This window comes from Vespa velutina, chromosome 7, assembly GCF_912470025.1.
Source record: "Vespa velutina chromosome 7, iVesVel2.1, whole genome shotgun sequence".
Taxonomy (NCBI): Eukaryota; Metazoa; Arthropoda; class Insecta; order Hymenoptera; family Vespidae; genus Vespa; species Vespa velutina.
This window is the reverse complement of record NC_062194.1, coordinates 4065028-4090027: the sequence shown is the minus strand read 5'-3', so window position 1 is coordinate 4090027 and position 25000 is coordinate 4065028. Positions and strand designations below refer to the sequence as shown.

The following is a 25000-nucleotide window of genomic DNA, read 5'->3' as shown; positions in this document are numbered from 1 at the left end:
CCCAGAGCTTTTACTGCCCCTCACAATCCGAGCTTTTATCGCCATTAGGATACGTCCATTTACGGTGTTATGCAATCGGAGCTTTTACATAGATACCATATACACACACACACACACACATATATATATATATATATATAATACTAGTATTTTATTTATAGATATATATATATATATATATATATATATATATATATACATATATATATATATATATATATATATATATATATATGTATATTACTGTGCATACAATACATCGTCTTATCGTACGAGCCCGTTTTACAAAACACGATAAATCTACTTAGACATCCTGAAAATATTTTTACTATTATTATTATAATAATCTTTTATTTTTAAAAGAAAACATTTTTTTTTTTTTTTTTTTTTTTTTTTTTTTTTGTGAAAATATACATATGCGAATATGTATGTAAATGTACAAATGTATATATGTTATATATAGAAATTTAAATAATCAGAAAAATAATTAGAAATTTATCACTTCGTTTGCCTTACATATGATCTGTATTATTCAAATTATTATCCAAATGAAAAAAAAAAAAAAAATATATATATATATATACATATATACATCTCTAAATAAAAAATATGACTTTTATTAAGCTACTATCGTAATTGTCAGACTCGTAATTATCATAATTATTAGATACGTTATAAAATGTAAATGCATATATAAACGATAGAGAATGAGTCATAATTATACACACAACGTAATAATACCATTAATAATACCATATAACAACATAATATTCTTCTTAAAATTCATTGTTCTTTAATATTCCATTTTCAGAGAATCTTTCTCTATTTATACACATGCACACACACATGCACACATACACACACACACACACACACACACACATATATATATATATATTAAAAGATATACCCCCAATACTTGTGAGACCTGTTACGTTAGGCAAACGCATTGTATATATTCATCGTAAGCACAAAACTTATATGAATAGAACAAAGGGACATTTTCACGATAGCCAAGTAGAACGTTCAGTAACGGAGTTCCATAGGAAATATCAATGGTAATACGCTCAGTTAACCATGAGATCAGAACTCCATTCTGTATTCGAGTTAAATTTTGATGAGCCAAAGTCTGAGTCGACATTCTCGATAGACATCTAAAAACGATACAATTGTATAAGTTTTAAAATGCCGACGTTATCTAATTCAATGTCGATTTTTTTTTGTTTTTTCTACACCATGACCTACCTTCTCTCTCTCTCTCTCTCTCTTTCTGTTCTCACTGTTTAATAATACGACCTTCAAACGTATACATAACATATTATTTTCCTCAATAAACGCAAAAGATATTTTCGTTATTGTAAATAAATGCTCGTTCTCCTACCAATTTTACATTTATCGTACGATAGAAATAATCAATTGGAAAAAAGAAAATAAGAATAAAAAAAATAAAAAATATTTCGTAGTTTAATTACGAGGAAAATTCGTTCAATTTTGTTCAATTATTAAAGAATGAAGGAACGAATTATTCTCGTATAAAAGGAATATTATTTTCTTCGTTAATTAATGAAATAAAAATTGGAAAAAAGATAAAGAGAAAGAAGAAGATTAAAATAAAGAAAGAAAAGGATAAGGAAAGAAAAATTAATCAGAGACGAAACATATATGTATGAATCTCGAAAACAAAACTTATTTTTCTCGATTACAATTGACAATAAAAGAAATACATGATAATATATATTACGAGTAATAATATTTTTCTCTTTTTCTCGTCAAATTAATTTGATTCGATATAATTTAAATCTTCAATCAAAATCATTAATTTGTTTTCAAATTATTTCACTTTCAAGAATATTCCTATATACTTTCTATGCGTGCAAATCCTTTTATTTATTTTTCTTTCTTCCTTTCGTTTTTTTTTTTTTTTCTTTTTTTTTTCCCCCCTCCGATAAAAATGATCGTCGTAAACGTAAACGCTCATTCGAAATAACATTTATAAGCGACCGCTCTCTTTTATGGAAATCGTTTTAGTTTCCGTCTCTTCTCCTAATGACATACATAGGTAAAAAGTTTTCATCTTAATAAGATTATAGAGATATACGAGTCAATAGGATTAAGTTTCATAATATATTTCAACTTTCGCTACGTGCGTATAGGAAAGGTCAACTTTGAACTTTGGTAAATTTCAGTGAACCGTAAGTTGCCGAGTAAGTAAGAACGCGTGAATAAGTGAATGAGTAAGAGAGAGAGAGAGAGAGAGAGAGAACGTGTTCATCATCGCAAGAGAGAAACTCTTCTCTTCGAGTTCGAAGAGTCACTAACATCGACGATTTTATATATATATATATTATAAACTAAGTTCTTCTATAACGATGGCAAAGTAATTAACTCGTTCACCTTATATCGACCAATTTCATTTTCTCAATGAACTTATTAGTCGAGAGGTATATATGTACGTACGTATCGTGCTAAGATAAGACAGGAATGGTGCTAAGATTAAAATATTTTTTTCTTTTTTTTTTTTTGAATCTATTCAACGTGAAATTTTACATTTAACTTAGAACATATTCTCTCGGTATGTTATATGCCATTTCAAGTAATATCGAAAATTTTCTTCTTCTAACATTTTCTTCTTTTCCTTTCTCTTTTCTATGTCTCTCGGAACGGAATAAGACACAGAAATTCTTTCTCTATATTCATCGCTGAATATTTTTCTCAAGCTCCCTACTATTAAACCTCGACTCGCCATTTTTAAATTGCTACAACATTCTTAAAAATCTTTTTCTCAATTTTTTCCAACTTATTGAAAATTTGTAATAAGTTGTAATAAGTTGTAATAAGTTGTAATAAATTCGCTGATATTTTGGAATAATGAAAGAATTTTATTTCTCCGTGATAGACAATTTTTTTACATTATTTTCCGATTGATAAAATGTATGACAACAATTTTTTTATCTTTTCTCTCTCTCTCTCTCTCTCTCTCTCTCTCTCTCTCTCTCTCTCTCTTTCTATTTTTCTTTTTTTTATTTTTTTTTTTGTCAAAAATATACAGGACACATAGCAAATATTTAATGTAACGTTGAAAATGAAAGAAAAATTTATGTAAATAAAATCCAAATAGAATAAACATTACTCTCGCTCGTTGCGATATTGAATGTTCCTAAGGGACTTTAATTTTACGAAAAATTAATCTAAAAAGTCAACTTTTAATATTATCTAAAAATTTTTGATCGAAACAGTAGAATAAAATTCTTCATAAGATAATTGTACAAACATAAAATGGAGAATTTATATAAAGGAAAAAAGAAAAAAAAAAAAAAAAAAAAAAAGATCTCTATATTACGTATAATTATTTGAAACTAATATAAATCGTAATCTGACGTTTGTACTTTCAAAAAGTTTCAAACCTTCTCTTTTTTTATCCTATCAATTAATTTTTATTATTTCTTTTTCTTTTTTTTCCTTTTTTTCTTTTTTTTTTTTTTTTTTTTTTTTTTTAAATAAACGAAGTCTTCTAAGAATCTTAATGTAAAAAAAAAAAAAAAAAGAAAAAGAAAAAAAGAAAAAAGAAAAAAGAAAAGTATAAGTCGTATACTGAAAATGACAGAAACGAGAAATAAAAGAAGAGAAAGGAGAAAGACAAATTTTGCTTTACTGGCGAAAACGTAGCTCGGAGGGACAATGTTCGTAGTTTCTTGATATGTAGACAATAGCGGTCAGATAGCACGAGACTCGGACTAAACTATCCTGACTGAAACACACTGACTCAAACTTTCCACCTTTGTAATGTTAATTTAGTTATTATGACATAATTCGTGAAAAAAAAAAAATTGTCACGAAAAATCGAATACAAATTTCAGCAATTTTTTTGTCAAATTATAACTTTCATTCAAATTTAATTGAGGACAATAAAAAGGAAAAAAAGAAAAAAAAAAAAGAAGGGAGAAAAGATTTCTCAAAAATTAACAATTATTTTCCATTATTATCATTGATGTTCGTGCTCTCTCTTTTTCACTTTTTCATCGTTTCATCGAATTTGATGGGAAAAAAATTTGATGAAACAAAAAGAAAAAAGAGAAAAAAAAATAGAAAAAAGAACTTCTCGAAAGATCTAAAAACAAATCATAAATAAATGTGTTCGTAAATTATTACTTTTCATCGAGTCTGAAGAAAGAAAGAAAAAAACGTCTTTTCTTTTTTTCTTTTCTTTTTTTTTCTACTAAAGAAACATACCTATACGTATTATCGTCTATTTCGACGTTCTGTTGACTCCTTCAAAAGAGAAACCAAATTCGAAAAAAAGAGAAAGAAAAAGAAATGTGGAGAAAAAACAAACCAAGTGTCAATAAAAAAAAAAAGAGAGAGAGAGAGAGAGAGAGAGAGAGAAGGAAAAACGAAGAATTGCATTTTTCCAAACGAACGAATTGTTTTTCCCGTTGGATCCTCTGTTAGAATGTGGCGCATCGATCCTGTATTATCCAACGTTTCCATGGTCACAGAAACTCAAAATCGACGAGGAACTACTCTTCCTGATAACCGTTTTCATCGATGAACTCTCGTAATTGCATTTTAAATGCTTTCGTACGGGAGCGAAAACACGTCCTTTTTTCTCTCTCATATTGGTGAGACGTAAAGATGTTTAACCAAAAAAAAAAAAAAAAAAAAAAAAAAAAAAAAAAAAAAAAAAAAAAACAAAGGAGAAAGAAAAGAAAAATTAAAAGGTGGTACAGAGGAGAAGAAAAAAAGGAAGAAAGAAAAAAAAATGGGGAAAATATCAAAGAAAGTATTACACATTCTTATCCCCAAATGTGTGACGATTTAATTCCAATAAAAATATTTCGTATGGATCTCATACGAAACAATATCGCTAATTATAATTCGATTGAATAAAAAAAAGAAAAAAGACATTTTTCAAAAGCGTTCTTCTTATTTGCAAAATACAATATATATATATATATAATAAGATATTCAAAGTTTTCATTGCAATTGAATAGAATATTGATTCTATCAATGGTTTCTCTCTATCTCTCTATCTCTCTTTCTCTCTATCAATAGACATGCTAAACGTCAATGTCAAATCTTATGGAATAATCAAAGTGTATATGCCATTGAACATTACGGAAACTTTGAGTGAATGTATGTGTGTTTGTGTATATGTATGCGAATTCATACGTCATCGTAATTTCCGAATTTGATATTACAAGCTAGTACGAACGAAGTGCATCATAGATAACATCTGATCGTATTTCTTGTCAGATAAGAGTATATATATATATATATATATATATATATATATATATTGACCAGCATCGACAGAAAGCTTTTTCTAAGTGGTCTGAAACTCGATTGGTCAGTTAACAAGACGAACTATCACTAATTAACGATTCTCTTTCTAATGGTAATACGGAAGGGTCATTAATAATGAACTACACAAATGTGTACTTTAAACTAAACTTATTCTCTGAGAGAAAATTATATTTAATTAATATATTATTTTAATAATAATATATTATTAATTTTATATATTATTTTATAAAAAGGAAACATTTAATAAGTTATATTTTATTCGTAAAAAAATAGTGTACTAAAGGGACGTGAAAAAAATGCAAACGAAAATGTATCAAAAAAAAATTAGATAGACAGAGAGAGAGAGAGAGAGAGAGAGAGAGAGAGAGAGAGAGGGAGAGAGAAAGAGAGAGAGAAATAAAATTGATCCTTTAGAAATGGTATTACCAAAGTAAGATGAAAAATACAATAAAATAATCTGACGTATTTGTTCTCCGAGATCTATGGGAAGTAAATTTTTTGCGAGTTTCGACTGAAACGAATACCACATAAAACTATGAGAGAGAAAGAGGGAGGAGAAAAACCTCGGACCTTCTAAAAATTCTGACCGCTCTACTCAAGGGAAATCGAATTCGAAACGAGGGTGAACAGTGGAAAAAGGGTGGGAGGATTCCGTTTCGTGCGCTTTTATAACGCAATCAACTTCTTCTATGGTCGAACGCGATAGTTTTGTAAACTCTATTTCGAAATGCCGTCGAGAAGGAGCTTTAAAAAAATGGCACCTTTTATGTTCTATTTCACCTCACTTTACCTCACCTCGTCTTCATCTTCCCTCGCACACTCACTAACACTTCCATATGTACAAAGTATTATCACCATTATCTCAGGTTTCGAAAATTTCTTTCTCTCTCTCTCTCTCTCTCTCTCTCTCTCTCTCTCTCTAGCTGTCTCTTTCGTTAAATCAAAAATTAATAGATGTATTCACAAAATTGATGGACAATTTTAAAAATCAATTACACTTTTTTTATATTTTTTTTTAAACTAATTTTTATCTTTTCGTTAAGATTGAAAAATCTCAAGAAAGAAGATAAGCGAGTTTTAAAATCGTTAAAAAATTTTTTGATTCACTCGCTATTATTATTATTATTATTATTATTATTATTATTATTATTATTATTATTATCACTATTGTTATTGTCATATTTTAAAATTCTACATATAAAAATCTTCGATAGTTCGTTCGAGAGGACATTTCTTCGAATTATTATGAAACGATTAGTTATCGAGAAAATAAAAAATAATATATGAGCCGAAAAAAATAGTTGAATAAGTGTCGTGAATCAAATATCGATCTATCAATGAATAAAAATCTAATATATTCACCAACGAAATATCAGGGACGATTTGTCCCGTTTAACGGATGAATTATGCAGGAAGAGAAATCCTTACAAAGACTCGAAGTTTTATTTTCTTAGTCACGTATGGAACATCACGAAAACCGAAAGACTCGACATCTCAACTCGACCAACAAATACATACATACATACATACATACATACATACATATATACATGCATACATACATATATACATGCATACATATATACATACATACATACATACATACTTATACGTACCACGGGTGCACGTTTCGAATAAGACAGTCTTTTCGATTTCGAAAAATATATATGTATGTATCTATTTGTCTATATATAAACTATGTATACATGCATATCGATGCTGTTGTAGTACAAATCGAAAAGGGTCATTTTTCTCGAATTTCCAAATCTATCTCAAAGAAAAGAAAAAAAAAAAAAAAAAAAAAAAAAAACAAAAAAAAAGAAAAAGAAATAAGAACAAAGAATACAAAGTGAATACGATGTTGAAAGAAAATTTAGTTTCACTCGTAAAAAAAAAAAAAAAAAGGAAAAAGAAAAAGGAAAAAGGAAAAAAAAACATCTATACATTTCTTTCCATTCGATTTATGTTGAATATTCAGAGAAAAGGAAAAATAAGAAATTATATTCTTCGATTGTCAATCTTGCAATCGCAAGAAAGATTTATTTTTTAATTTAGACTTAAAGGATATTTTTTCTTTTTCTTTTTTTTTTTTCTTTTTTTCGATTTGTAATTATTATCACAACAAGTTATATAAAATGTACTATTCGACATTATTATCATTTTTGATTTCGAGATTGTTAACAAGTGGCCGGATTTGTGTTCTTATAAAAAAAAAAAGAAAAAAAAAAAAAAAAAAAAAAAAAAAGAAAAAAAAGGAAAACACAAAAAGAAAAAAAAAATTAACTCTTAAAGCCTTTAAAAGTTTCGTAAAAGAATAGAAACGAATATTAAATATCATTAATAAAACCCTCGAATCGTCGTCTATCATCGATACTCGATATTCTCTATAAAATAAAATAATAAATTGACGGAATTCCTCAGTAGTTGTTGTTGTTGTTGTTGTTGTTGAAAAGAAAAAAGAAAAAAGAAAAAAAAAAAAAAAAAAAAGAAAAGAAAAGAGAAGATAAGGAAAAAGAAAGGAGGGGGAAAAAAAAGTTGAATACGTTTAAAGGAGCGTGTGTGATCAATGTTGGAAGTAGTTTAACTAATTCAAACGTAAACGTATTTCATTCACCATGAGCGCTGACCTAAAGACTTATGAAACTTTAATAGCGCGAAAATTATTAACAGGATTTGCACGATACCATGTTTAATATACCAGCGAATAATGCAAACGAACAAACAAACAAACAAACAAATGTACGAATGTACGAACGAATAAACGAATCAACGAACGAACGAACGAACGTTATTAAGCATCACGATAATGTCGACGAACGCGTTAGGTCGAAGCAAGCAAACAGTTTAACAATGTGTGCTCTTTGAATCGTTCGTTCATCCAGGAGAGCAGGATCGTTGGGACGAGATAACGATTACAAAACGACAACAACAACGAGGGATAGAGAGAGAGGGGGGGGGGGGTAGAAAGAGGGAGAGATAGGGGGAGAGAGAGAGAGAGAGAGAGAGAGAGAAAGAGATAAAACTCGGATTATAAAGAAAAACAAAAGACCATGAGCAGAAACGAGGCCGATCCTGTCGAGTTTTCCTACTGAATAGCCTGATAAAATAAAAGCAAGCCATTGAGAAAGGGTTTCCCTTCATTTCGTGTTCTGCATTGAACATCTATATATTTTTTTATATATATATATATATATATAGGTGTATGTGCGTTTGAGTATGTATGTGTGTATGTGTAATAAAGCTGATTGATTAATGAACATATTTTCTTTCCTTATGCTTCTTCTTCTCCTTTTTTTTTTATTTATCTTTTTCCTCCTTTCTTCGACATTCTTTGGTAAATAACTCAATTAATTTATTAAAGTGAAAAAAAAAAAAAAAGAAAAAAAGAAAGAAAGGGAAAAAAAGTAAGAAAATTAATGGAGGAATAAAGGGATAACCCTATGATCATAGATTCGATCAAATTGCAAACGAAACATTCAAGATATGTAAATATCAGCTGATTATGGTAAACGCATTTTACTTGTTTCGTGTTATCGATAAAAAAAAAAAAAAAAAAGAAGAAAAAAAAAAAGAATAAAGAAAATCAATTTCTTACGTATTTATTAGGAAAAAAGAAAAGAAAAGAAAAACAAAAAAGGATAAGAAAAAAGGAAATAAATCTACGAGAATGCTACGAACGTAAAATATCAATTTAAAATATAAAAGGGAAAGATTTTTTTCAATGTAACTATATTGCATCTACTTCTATATCTATCGATTCTTATTTACCAACTTGCTCGAACGAGAAGGAATCTTCGAATAGACATGTAAAGTGCTTACGTATCTACCGACATGCATGCATACATACATACATACATACATATACATACATATACATACATATTATACACGCATACCTACGTTTATGTCTGAGGGAAAACGTATTCCATGAAAAGGTGAACGATTTTCCGACAGGGTTGTAAGGTACTCTCGGAGTGCAAGTCAAACGTCTTATTCTGCGTGCACCGTTTAGAAATTCATGAAATTCGCCGCTAGGCTACATCTTCAATTTAATTCGAATATATTATATATATATATATATATATGTGTGTGTGTATGTGTGTATAGTACATAGTATAAGCGATACATAGTACATTTAAAGTAACCAAAACGTATCGTTCTTTTTCCTCTCCATTTATTTCTTTTTTTGTTTTTTTTTTTTTCTTTTTCTTTTTTTTTTTTTTTTTTCTCCTATCTTTCGAGATAATCTCGAGTGAAAATAGTAATGAGGAAAAGGAAAAAAAAGAAAAAAGAAGACAAAGTAAAGGAAAGAATTTGTCAACGAACCTTTTACCTTACGATAACAATGATTAATTATTCGATTGAAAATTAATTAATGTTATATATCTAATAATAAAATTAATATTCAATGAGTCTGTTGTGATAGCATATTATCTATCATATAATACATATATATATATATATATATATATATATATATATATATATATATATATAATATATGTGTGTATATATTTCTAAGCATGCAATAGAAAGTCAATTTTGCACTCTATAATTAACTATTAAATATACATATGTATATATTAGAAAGATGTTATGTAAAATAATAGAAATTTCACTTTCGATAAATTACACAGAATTGCTGTTAAAAATTTTACATAATATAAAATGTATTATACTAATATTCCTCGCGCGTATACTTACATATAAGTTTAGATTGCACTCTATAAATTTAAGTATACCGGATATATATATATACATATATATATATATATATAGTAAAAGATATATAATTCATGCAAATAGAGAAGACGCAATAGATCGTTCCTTTATCGTTAATACACTTATGTATTATATCTATGAGTTAAAATTGAGAGAAAGGAAGAGACTACCAGGAAGAATAAATTGAATAGTAATAGATTGAGAATGAGAGAAAGAGAGATAGTTATATATATAGATAAAAAAAAAAGAACCTGAACCATAGAATCAGAGATATAGCTATCCTTCAAACTAGCAATCAATTCTCTACATCTGATCGACGATGTTTCTAATCAGATTTTACTCTTCCCTTCATGCTCCTTGAATTTCTTCCCTGTGATCTCTCTCTCTCTCTCTCTCTCTCTATCTCTCTCTCTCTCTCTCTCTCTCTCTCTCTCTTTCTCTCACACACAAACTCTCTATTTCTATCCCTATCCTTCTCTACATCTTCATTTAATTAATTAAACAGTTTTTTATTATTTAATTAAAATTATTAAAACATTTATCTTTTACCCTTTTACTTCATTTGAAATACACGATGGTATCAAAAGTCCCGTGGTTTGTATTAAAAAAAGAAAAGGAAAAAGAAAAGAAAAAAGAAAATCAGCTACTACCCTTTTCGCAAGACCTTTCACGTTAATTTTCTTTTTAATTACTTCAACTTTCGTTAATCTACAAAATTCTAAACTCGTAAGGACACGCGACTGGAGGAAAAAAAAAAAAGGGAAAAAAAAAATTTGCTTTAAAAAAATCTTATAGTAGAGAGCGATTGGGTAATTTTTAAACATCTTCTTAAAAACTTTCGGCTCTGTCAAAAAATTCTTTTCGTTCATCCTATGCTTATATATATATATATATATATATATATATAGAATTATTAAAATAATTAATCGAGACGAAGGTGTCTTAAAATAGATATAAGAAAAATAAAAATTTTCATATATAATAATGAAGAAAAATAATATTCGGATTGATATATTTTAATAATAATGTTAATAAAAAATTTTATACGATCCCTTGTGAGAGCGTACGATATCGCGTCTTATATAAATTCACAATCGAGATATAAAAATGATCTATCTTATCCTATGTATTCTATTTTATCTATCCATTAATCTATATATCTATCTATTTATCTATCTATTTAACTATCTGAATCTTCGTGTGTTCTTCCATTTGGAAAATCGTCGAAATTTCAGCGGTTTACCATTGTTAGGGAAACATGGCGGCAATTAGGACATTTCCAGGGTGGTTATACACACACACACACACACACACACACACACACATACATAGCAAGACGCGACGTTTACGATTTCAGAAGTAGTGGGCCATCGAGAGAACAAAATGTGAGATTGCTATCTTCGTAATACACACATATACACACAAACACACACACACACATACATATATATATATATATACATAAATGTATCTACTATGTAATAGTCTTGTATACGGGGTTGCGTCTTACTTTCCTTTTGGATCAACCTCAGTCGCTTCTCTTGGATTAAGCACGAACCTTTCTTGCTACACCGTCATCCTTATCGTGATCACTTTGAACGATTACCTTCTGTACCTTGTAAAAGAAACTACTTGTGATATAGTGATCCAATATTTTCTCTTTAAAAAAAAAAAAAAAGAAAAAAAAACTCCATTGAAATGCTTTCGAAAAGACTTTTAAAATTACGTCGTGTCATTTGTGTATATGAAATTATTTGTAATTTTCGTTTTCCTTTTAACTTTTTCCTTTTCACTTTTTATTTTTATTTTATTAAACAAGACATCAAAATTGCGATCACTTAGCTTTATCAAACTTACAAGGATCAAATTTACATGGAATTTGAATGATTCTTTTTTTTTTTTTTTTGAATAATTTTTTTATTAGACATTGTGTTAAAAGTAATTCTCATTTTTCTTTTTACAAATAGTAATAAATAATCAATACCGATATATGAGAATAATCGAGAACGTAATGTCATGTAAGTTGTTTTATCATTTTTTTTTCCTTTCTTTCTTTCTTTTTAAAAAAACGAAATTTCATTCCTAATATGAATTCTTTTCATTTCTATTATATCAACAAAATGATGTTGATTTCTTTTATTTTGAAATGTTAAAAAAGAAAAGAAAAAAAAAAAAGAAAAAAAAAAGAAGAAAAAAAAGAAAACGATTGTCTGAAGATTCATAACGATAAGAATTTTTCATCGAAAAATTTTCTTTTCACGTCAGAAAAAATTAAAAAATTCTCTCTTTTAAACTCTTCTTTTAAAAAAGATAACTTTCGTTACACGATCGAAAGGTTTGCTTTTCTTAGATATCTCCAGGTAGGGGATTCGTCTTATATACATATATATATATATATATATATATTCATGGATTGGAGGTTCGTGCAAAAGAAAATCATTCGATGAAAAACTTCAATTGGGTAACGAAGCAGTAGTATAAATTTTTTCTATTTCTCTCTCTTTCTCTCTCTCTCTCTTTCTCTCTCTCTCTCTCTCTCTCTCTCTCTTTTTTTTATCATACAGTTTTTCACTCTCTTAAGAATACAAATTACAACGAATACTTGAAATTAGGACAGAGTCTGACGATTTTAGAAAAATTCGATATTCGAAGAAGCGATCTATATATGTATATATATATATATATATATATATATATATATATATATATATAACGTACAAAATATCTATAGAGAAAGTACATATCTATTCGATATCATAGGAAATACTTTAAGTAAAACTTATGCGAGCAAGGATGGTTTACCAAAGGGAATTTATACGACAGTACTTCGTAGAGCTTTAAAAGGGATCTTCTCTACTGAATACTTACGATATACTACTTCAAGTCAAAAGTTCCTTCCTAACAACCTCTCCTCTCTCTTTCTCTCTCTCTCTCTCTCTCTCTCTCTCTCTCTCTCTCTCTCTCTCTCTCTTTATTTCTCTCTATCTCTATCTCTCTTTCTTTATCTCTCTCCTAATAATTTCCATAACATTTAACTATGATATTCAACTGAAAGAATGAAAGATGTTTATCCATCTTGAATTACTCATTACGACGATTTAATTATCTATTTATCTATGCACAATTAATCAATCGTTTAACGAGATTACGATTGAACAAATAACAAAAATATTTATCTAATATAACGACGTAGTATCGTATCAATGACAATTAAATTTTATAAATTAATCGAATTAATCGTAAGATAAATTTATTTATATCATCGATGCGTACAGATAAATTAATCGGATTAATAAATTTGTATCGTTTGAAAAATGATCTTTCATATTACTTATTTAATGGATTTCAATGTTCGAAAAAGAAAAAAAAAAAGAAAAAAGGAAAAAAAGACCGCACGATCCTCCATTCGTCTCCGTTTGTTCAATTCAATGTCACGAATAAAAAAAAAAAAAAAAAGAAAAAAAAAAGAATAAAAAAGGAGAGAGAGAAAAACAGAAACAAAGAGAAAGAACAAAGAAAATAGAATTGAACGAAAAAATTTGTCGAAATAGACAAACGAAATCGATAGTGAAAAAAACTTTCGAATGAATCTTGATAATTCACGATGTATTTATTTCAGTTTTGTTTTAATACGGATCATCCGAAAATGGCGAGAATTTATGCGTCGTTTCTCACTCGCTCGTTATAGGTGACGAAACGGAACGAAACGAGACGAGACGAGACGAGGCATGCGCCCTGGCAAAAGTACCGAAAATATACGTGCGGATGGCGAATGTGCGCGCGGTCGATACAAGCCACCGCACCACCAAACCTGCCGCGTAAATTTTGTTAAATCGAACCGCTTTCGAAAATCTACGATCGCACCAACGATCCCTGCTCCTCCTCCTTCTATTCCTCCTATCCCTTTCTACCCTTCTCCTCCTCCTTCTATTCCTCCTATCCCTTCCTACCTTCCTTCTCTTCCTCTACCAACCACTTTGTGATTCTCTCTATTTCTATAGTCTCTCTGTAGTCTCTCTCTCTCTCTCTCTATCTCTCTCTCTTTCTCTCTCACACGTACATACATATGCACACATTCGATCTCTCTCTTTCTCTCTCTTTTTGTTATACGACGGAAATTTTGTCGAAATTTTAACAAAACTCTATAAAATATACGCGACAGAAGCAGGAATTAAACATCGATCGGAAAAGTAATGTTTAATTTCTTCAGTACATGATTTATTTATATATTTATTTATTTATTTATTCATTCATTTATTTATACATTTATTTATTTATTTATTTATTTATTCATCGTTCGATTTTCTTTGTTCCTTTTTACCTTTATAAACGTTTCGAAAAAAGAATGTATATAATACAACAATTATCGTATTCTACGTTAAAGTGGTAGTAATGTAAAATTTATATTATTATTACCATCATCATCATCATCATCATCATCGTCATTTTGCCATATGAAATTTAATGAAAAATGTGTTCCATATATAGTACAATATATTGAATTTGTCAATGTACGTTGAAATGCATATGTATGTATGAACTATATTTCCATTCAAAATATAAATATAAATTCGAATTAAATATCAATCAGAAAAGAATCGTTTAGTCTTTTAATAGATGGTCTATTTTTTTTTTTTTTTTTTTTTTGTAGAAATGTTACAAAAAAGAAAATATATATATATTGTATTAATCATCTAGCGGATATTAAAATGGAAATAATATAAAAATTTATATGGTCATCATTTTGTTGCATCATATTATAATGAAAAACTAATTCAAATAGACTATTCAAAATGTAAAAATGTATAAATGAAAATGCATAGTTTCTTTTTTCTTTTTTTTTTTTGAATTAAATTAATGAATGAACAAAAAGGATAATAACAATAGAAAGATAATAAAATATTTTCCTTAATTAAACCATTTCTCTTTTCCGATTAATAATTCAAGGATTAAACCGATAAATTAATTTATTAATAAAAATTACGATCAAACAAAAATTCCTATATTCTTACGTATGAGCCCAATGATTATAAAAGTTGTCCGACGATAAATTATTTAAGAGGTGTTAAAAAAAAAAAAAAAGAGAGAAAAAAAATAATAATAATAATTTTTCCAAAATAATTCAAACCCGAATGCTTGTAAAAATATCTCAAAATGAAAAAATATATGACTTTATAATTAGAGATCATTTTAATATATCATATCTGGCTAAATCATACTCGTAATTGATACATTCGAAAAATATGATATTTCGTACTTCGACAAACTTGACATTAAAAACTTCACGAATTTGTATACCTACAAACTTATTAAGTTAAAAAAAAAAAAAAAAAAAAAAAAAAACTCGACCGTGTGTTAATTGAATTAATTATCATATATAAGCGATAATGAACAATTATCGATCGTCTTGTCATTAATTCAACGTGATAATATGTGTGTTTATATGCGTATGTATCATCAATTATATATAATAAACCTAAATGACTCCTTAATCCGATTAAGGATTAAATGGTGATAACACGTTGAATACCATGACAATCAAAGTATCATTGAAAATGTTTCTAAACTCTGTTTACCGCATCATCGTGTTAATCAACGTTCGATAATTTTAATTGTATTACTTGATGAATCTCAATGCAACTTCAAATTGACTTAAGCGTGAATCGTGATTGTCACAATTGCCAATTAAAACGTTCCCTTCGTAATCCCGTTTATCATAAATGTAATTAAATTTTACTTCGATACAGAATATATATATATATATATGTACATATCATATATACGTATATACGTATTCGTAAAAAAGTTGTAAAATTCTATTTCGAAAAATTGTATTCTACGGTAAAAAAAAAAAAAAAAAAAAAAGAGAAAAAAGAGAGAGAGAGAGAGAGAGAGAGAAATAAATATCTCTAGCAATTGAACACGCACGCACGCAAACAAGCAAGTATACACACAAAAAAAGTTATTTCATAAACTTTCATCCTTTCCCTAAATAATAAATTAATTTTTTAAGGAGTCTGGCTTAATTATTTTTATCAACATTTATATTTAACTATACGATACACCTGAATATATATTTTTTAAATCGTGTTAAATACTATCTCGCTGTAAAAGTTATATCTCGAAAATGAAGATATATTCATTTTCAAGGATATGCTAAGCTAAATGTAACATCGTAAAAATGTTCAGGAATACTTTTTTGTTATATACTTTCGAAGAAAGAACATCAGTAACATTGGACTTTTAATGTATAAAAGATATTTGTAATTTTTCATATCTTTCCCTTTCTTTCGTTTTCATCTACCATTTTCATGCCTTTTCATATCTTTTTATCTGAGCGCGATCATTTCATCTTTTAAATAAAATAATATAACGAATGGATTAAAAAAAAAAAAAAAAAAAAATATTCTCGAAAAATAATCTAACGAAAGGACGAAATATTTAAGATTGAATCGATTATATAAGTATAGATACTTTTGTAAGTTAATTCGAGGATTGAAATCATCGAGATTGAATTTCTCATTGTCAATGAATAATATTTTCGTGTCCCTGGTCCTACTCTCTTTCGAAGGTTCGAAAGTGTCAAGAACACTTGTAGCATGCTCGTTAGCACGCTATAAACGATAACCCACCTAACAACATCTGGCCATTTCGCATAATGAACGTCTCACATATATCCAGTTTTGTGCATAATTGATTCTTCGGTTTATCGAAGTTCATGCAAAAAAAAATAATAAAATAATAAAATAATAAATAAAAATTGACGCGTTAGAAAATATTGAAAAATCGAATTGATTATTTTTTACTTGAAAGCATATAAAAAATAAATTATCAGTTTATCTGTAACTTGTTGCTAAAGGAAAAAAAAAAAAAAAAAAAAAAATAACAAATAAAAAATATTTCAAACGTATTCTTTTTTTTTTTTTACGTATTCGAAGCTTCAACAAAAAATTACGTGTAATCATAAATTAAAAAAAGAAAACGCGAAAATTTCTCATTCTTTTTTCTTTTCTTCTTTTTTTTTTGTTTTTGTTTTTTACACGATTCCAATTAATATTAAAAAAAATGTCCTTGAAATTCCAAATGACTTTTGTTTATTTTTTTTTTCTTCTTTTTTTTTTTTTTTTTTTTTTTTTTTTTTTTTTTTATTCGAACGCTCCCATATTACATAAAATTATAATGAGAGAAGTCGGTAAGAGTACTCTTAAGCGCCACTTAAAAACTGGTTTTGTGATGTAGAATATATATATATATATATATAAGTATGTGTGTGTATGAGAAAAGTGATTGCTTCTGGCAAAAACTCTTGTCAGTATAAGTATAACGAGAGCGCGCCCGATATTTTTGTATACATATATAGAAGGAGAAAACACTTTAACTAAAGTGGTAATAACATAGTTTCGCTTTTTAATTTTTACTCATCTCATCGCATCGATAACACAAAAAACGTTGAACGATGTTATAACTAAATGGAATAGTGTTCACGCAATCTATTTGATCTACCGAACAAATTATCAAGCTTTCAATATTATTATTCTCTCTCTCTCTCTCTCTCTCTCTCTCTCTCTCTCTCTCTCTCTCTCTCTCTCTATCTATCTCTCTTTCTTTCTCTATTTATTTTTGTTCTCTAAAGGATGACGAATATAAAAGTGATTTTAATATATCATATAAGTTTTCTATTCAAATATTAGATGCTTTTTTCTTTCTTATAATACACATTAAAAGATCCATCTAAAATGAAATATATGTTATGATAATAAATATAAAATTGGCCTAAATTATATAAATATATTTTACTCATTGATAAATATATATATATATATATATATATATATATATATATATATATATATATATATATATATATATATATATATTAAATCTGTTTTTCATAATATAGAAATTTTCGTAAAATAAAATATATTATCATAATTAATAATTGACTTAAGTTATAATTATAATTGCATAATATTTTATCTACATATATCAATTATATAAAATATACTTTTATTGATTATAAATAAAATAAATAAAAAAATTTTACTTAATAATTCTCCTTTTACGTTTCCTTTAATACAAATCCCATTGAAAATAATAAAAATTGTAATTACGATTATGAAATGAGAATAATCTAAATCATATATTCGTCCTATTAAAATATCTTATTAATTGCCTTCCTTTTTTTCTTTTTCTTCTTTTTTTTTTTTTTTTTTTTTTTTTTTTTTTTTTTTTCTTTTCTTTTCTATTCTATTTATGATAAATACAAATCCATTTAAGACGCAATAGAAATAAAAATAAGTGAATAAAACCAATTCTTTTCGTAATACTTAAATAAAACAAAACAAAAGATTGTTTCCCCCGAAAATATATAATCATTCGAAAATGACAAGACGGGAATAAGATTTTTTTTCTCAGAAGAAAAAAGAGAAAAAAGAAAAACGAAAAAAAAAAAAACAAAAAAAAAAAAAAAGAAAAAAAAAAAGAAAAAGAGAAAAAAGAAAGAAAAGTGCATTATCGATCTAGTCGAAATAGTTAACGTTCGTACATTTTGCAAAACGTCAATAACGATTATATCTTTTTTTCTAACCATTATAGATGGGATCGTGGGACGTGGCTTTGCGTCATGGTCTTGCTATTATAGCGAGGATTTGGTAAAGGCAAAAGAGCCACACTTCGATATCAATCGGCATCTCGTACTTTCGTACCTTGGGAGAGATAAAAAATAGGTCGTACGCATTTCATTAAAAAGCGGACGAATTGCCTAACACTCGTAGTCGTCGTCGTCATCGTCGGTCCTGTGTCTCAGTTGTTGTCCGTAGGTTTCTCTCTTTCTCTTTCTCTCTCTCTCTCTCTCTCTCTCTCTCTCTGTCTTTCACTCTCTCTTTCTATCTCTTTCTCTCTCTCTCTCTCTCTCTCTCTCTCTCTCTCTCTCTCTCTCTCTCTCTCTCTCTTTCTGTCAATTCAACACAACAATTCTGCGAGTGGGAATTAACGAGAACGCGGGAGCCACGATTAATTAACGTTGGCCTCCTCTCCTCACCAAGTTCGACCCACCTTGGGATTATAATTACCTGAACTTCGTCATTTCTTTCTCTCTCTCTCTCTCTCTCTCTCTCTCTCTCTCTCTCTCTCTCTCTCTCTCTCTCTATCTTTCATTTTCTTTTTTAAAACTATACACACAGCTTTCTTTTCCTCCCATACACGAGAGCTCGATGAGATCGGTTAAAAAAAAAAAAAAAAAAAAAAAAAAAAAAGGAAAGAAAAGAAAAATAAATAAAAAATAAAAAATTAAAAAAACTTGAAACAATCGTACGAGCTCGAATGTAAACAACAAAGATCACGAGAGTTTAAATCAAAATTATTATCCAACTAACAGTAGTATATACATATATTTACGTGTAAATTTTTTTATATACGATATGCACTTACGATAATGATAATAATAATGATAATTATAATGATAATGATTATAGTTATCTGACGTGAGATTAACCGTGCCATATCTCAAGAGAGATATACCTATATGAAATATTCAACGAGAATAATACTTTTTTTATTTTTCTCTTCTTAGTAATATCTTTTCTTTCTCTTATCGAAAATATATGTTTATTCCTCTGTATGACCGAATTTATAAATAAAATAAATATTATCCAATATTTAAAACTCGTATTACAATTGTAATACACACTATCGTGACTATGATAAGATCAAACTTATATATATTGTTTGTAAACATTGACCTACGAATATAAAATAATAATAATAATAATAATAATAATAATAATATTAATAATAAAAATAATAATAATATTTTTATAAGAATAAAACCTAATTAGATTTAACGAATACAAATATCTATAAGTGTGCCATAACGTGCGTTATGTAAAATGAATTGAAATTATTGGCCTAAAAGATTACGATATCTATGTGTTAAATTGGACATGTAAAAAAAAAAAAAATATATATATATATATATAATTGTGTAAATATCTATCATTGCTGTTAGATTTTTCCAATCAATCACTTTCTCTTGTTATATATATATATTTATATTATTATTATTATTTCATTCTTCACATATTATTCATCATCATCTTTTGTAGATCAATCAATGCGAATGCGTGACGTAGTTAATTAAGAATATGCTCTCTCATTGATCTAAAATATTCGAAAGTTATGTACTTACTTACTTACGAAGTATAGATATGTACAAGATATATATATATATATATATATATATATATATATATATATATGCACACGTCGATCAAGGTAATAAAAACGAATTGAAAGGCAGGTACAACTTACAAAAGATACGAACAAAACCTGTTCGACCATTGAATTTTAAACTTTCGACATATTTCGTATCGTATTTGCTGCTTAAAAGCGCGATGAATTTGAAACTAGTCCATTACTGAAATACTTAACTATGATTATTCTTTATCATATGAAAGTCGAAACTAACAATACCATCAGAGCTTTTATATGTAAGGTACATACGTATGTATATACTATATTCATGTACAATATTCGTGAAAAATGAAATTATTGTATTAAAAGTAGATTCGAAAGAAAGTTTTTAAATAATTTTTAAAATCTATTAGTCGACTTTTACGCAACTTACTCTTCCTTTTTCTTTTTTTTTTTTAAACTAATTTTTATCTTTTCCAATGGCAAACAAAAAGATTTCTCGGCTTGAGGTTTCGTGCAATCTGCAAATAAAAATAAAGAGAAGAAAAAAAGAAGAAGGGTAAGCTGGTGTTCTAAAAAAAAAAAAAAAAAGAAAAAAAAAAAGAAAAAAAAAAAGAAAAGAAAAAAATGAAGAAAGAAAGAAAAAGCAATCGTTCTTTTTTCTTTTTTTTTTGCACCACATAGAAACTCTCGTCTCACAATATATTTGTATTACGTTATATCAACATCACAATTTATCTCCATTAAAATAGTTCGTATGCAGATACATATATTTTATTTAATATACCCATATCATGATTTATTTATTTCCATTATAATAATATATATTTAATTCTTTCGCATGAAGAATTAAGTCATAGTTTATTTATCATAATTTATTTGTCTATATCGAAATAAAAATTTAGATTTATTTCTTTGTATTGCCAATACAATTTATTTGTTTGTTTTTCTATCAAAATTTATTTAAATCAATTACTTTCCGAATAAATAACAAGGAATAGATTCAATGTTATAAATTCGTAATCAGAAAGATAAAAATCGATTGAAGCTGGGTGAAAGAAAAAATTTTAAAATTTTGCACCGTTCTCTCTCTCTCTCTCTCTCTCTCTCTCTCTTTCCAATAGCATATCGAACGTTTGTATCGGAAATAAAATAAATTTCCGCAACGAGGAATCGACCGATACTAATTTGTACGAATCTCGTATTATAATGCAGGATCTTCTACTGGGAAACGAAGTAACTCTGGTCGTTTATAACCCAACGCAAATTTATTTCCTTGTCACGATATTCTAGTATACACGTGTGCGCGCGCGCACACGGACACACACACACACACACAGAGAGAGAGAGAGAGAGAGAGAGAGAGAGAGAGAGAGAGAGAGAGAGAGATACACATAGACAGACCATAAAACACAAACATAAATTATGATATCGCATATATACCTTTACTAACGAAGACTTGGCGCGTAGCTACTTCTCTAGAGCTTTTTCAAAAAAAAAAAAAAAAAAAAAAAAAAAAAAAAAAAAAAAAAAAAAAAAAAAAAAAAAAAAAAAAAAAAAGTAACTAAAGAGAATAAAAAGAAAAGAAAAGAAAAAAGATTTTATTCGCGACGTAACATACATATAATATGTATAATAATCATCCGGACTTTTATCCTCTTTTTGTGCACGAACTGAAATAACGAATTTAAAATTACAAAAAAGAAAAGAGAGAGAAATAAAGAGAGAGAGAAACGAGAGACAAAAATCTCAGAAAAAAGATCTAAAAATCTTTAAAAACGTTAAATATTAAAGCTACGCGATGAACATTTCAAATTACAATTTCTTTTCCTCGCTCGCCACAAACATGAATATTCTTTTTTTTTTTTTTAAAGAAATTTCTAAAATTAAATGAAATTTCCAATCGAATTATTCCATTGATATTTCTCTATTCGCGATAAATGATGCGTAAATTTAAAAAAAAAAAAAAATCGTTCTCTTAAACGCGAATCCCTTAAAAGGAAAATACAAAAGATATCAATATTTTTTACAATTCTCTTTAAAAACGATAAAACTTGTATTTTAAACTTACTCGTATATTTTAATCAGATAAAAATTGATTTAAAAATTATCTACATATATATATATATATATATATATATATATACCAATAACTATAAAAAAATATTTAAAAATTACAATAATTTTGTGTACTAAAAAATATGCAATATTATCTTTAAATTTCAATAGCTGATTATCATTTTCCGTTCGGTGAAATGCACTTCGAGAGCTAGTAGTACAGATCAATATGATGTCAGACATTCCACTTTAAAACGCTTCGATACGAAATATACTATGAAAAATAAATATTAACATATCGCGTATAAAACAAAAAAAAAAAAGAAAAAGAAAAAGAAAGAAGAAATTATCATCAAGATTAAATCATCGCATTTATTCGTCAGTAAAAATACGTTAATTTAACTGAATCAATTAGCTTTCAATTAATCATCGCATTAATCGTCGTATTATATGCTTATCTAATTAAAACAAAAAATACAGAAGCTTTTACGTTCTCCTTTATAATTAATTGAGTTAATATGCTTTGGTAATCATTAAAATATTTTGTAAAAATATTTTTTAATCGAAGTAATCGATATTACGAATATATGATAACGATATACGATAGATAGATGTACGAACGTCGTTATAGGAATATTCTTATAAAGAATAAATCAAAAGTTTTTAAATGATTATTAAAAATTATTTAAATTGATCTATAAACAAAAATAATTACGATAATCGCAATAACTCTCTTTCTCGATAGATCTTAGATTATAATATATTTTTTTTTTCTCTTCATTCTCTTTTTCCTCAAAATGTTAAACTATAAGCATAGAAATTTTTGATTCGTGCTATAGAGATGCACTATTTAATTACGAACAATTTAGGCAACCAAATATATATATATTCATATGTATATATATATATATATATATATATATATATATATATATATATATATACATGAATGTATATATATATATATATATATATATATATATATACATGAATGTATATATATATATATATAAACGCTCTTATGAACATCATCGAAAACATAAATGGTATGTAGCTGTAATGCGTTCGATCGTTAACTAATTCAGATCAGACATCTACACGATATATGTATACATCATATATGTATATACGATACATAGAGATTAATCCTATTAACGATGAAGATATTTAATTATCAAAATTAAATAAGATTTTAACGAAATGATAATGATTACAAATTTGTTGTGATACTAATGAAATAAAAATTTATTTTTCGAAAGTATCTGCATATATATATATATATATATATATATATATATATATATATATATATATATATATATATATATATATACGAACTATGAAAAGAATTATTTTAAAGCGAGAAAGTTTGACGGGTTTCTAAGGGAAGGAGTCAAAGTTCAAACGTATATTAGAGAATCGAGAACACGAAATACCGTATTTCCGGCACGAACGTAGTGGCAAAAGTACAACTTCGGCAAGTTTGTCAACTCGACTAAACGTAAAGTTTACAGTACAGAGGGTTCTGTCTTCTTTCTTCGAGAAAAAGAAAAATAGAAAGAGAAAAAGAATGAAAATAGAAAATAAAAAGGACTTAATGGTAACGTGTGAGTTATAATATTATGTGCCTCTTCGAAACGTCGTCATCAGAAACTTAAAAATCTCTCTCTCTCTCTCTCTCTCTCTCTCTCTCTCTCTCTCTCTCTTTCTCTCTCTTTTTCTCTCATTTTCCTGTATCAGCAAATTTTCTAACTTCATTGAACGTAAGACATAGTGAAAAATACATTTTACATTTGATAGATATGTAACTTATATAAAATATATATCTGCAATTATTTACAACAAAGTATATACCAAATATTAAATAAAATGTAATCAATGTCAATCAATTTTTCTCTTATCTATTGATAAGACATTCACTAAAATACATTTATACATGTATAAAAAAAAAAAATATATATATATATATGTATGTATGTACGTATATATGTATACGTATATGTATAGACGATATGATTAAGTTTATTTATATGTTAAAGTTCGTAAAATGTATTAATGATCTTTGAGAATATCTGATGATACGATCTTATCACTAAGTTTCACCTTCCAAGTTGCATTAGATAGATACTACAACATAGTAAAGACAGAGAAAAGTTGATTTACTCAGCCGAGGGATTCTCAGACTTCAATTTAAAACTTTTTAGATAAGTTTGTATATTATTTACAAGTATCAAATAGAAATCAATTCTATCCCTCCTATATGTCAGATATTTCTTTAATTAAATAATGGATAGTGTTAATTATACTAAACATTTGAACAGTTTCAAGAAGGAAAAAAAAAAAAAAAAGAAAAGACAAAAATATAACATAATGTAAATAAATTAAATAATAATGATAATAATAAAAAGATAAATACTATATAAGCAAAGAACATTATATATGTACCTGCACATGATATGCGTTATTTTCTCTTCTGTTTTATGAATGAGCGAATCGTTTAATTGGTGTACATTCAGTATTGATTTTTGATCGTAGATAGGTGGGACGCGTTGTTAATAAAGGCTAGGTTATGTTGATTTAACATAACGTATGTATAACGATGACAATATATAGTTTCAAACAAGAACGGTTCATGCGTTAATAATGTTTTTGCAAACTAACCTTTTTCTTGAGTTTCATCGCCGTATTACACAATTAAATAAAAAAGCAAAAAAAGAAACGATAA

The 25000-nt window shown here is 27.1% G+C and overlaps 1 protein-coding gene across 3 annotated transcripts in view; it reads right to left on the bottom strand.

Moving 5' to 3' along the window:
* The window catches only part of LOC124950415 (mucin-5AC), a 103916-nt gene that overhangs the window by 77602 nt on the left and 1314 nt on the right, over nucleotides 1-25000 (bottom strand). The window lies entirely within an intron of this gene.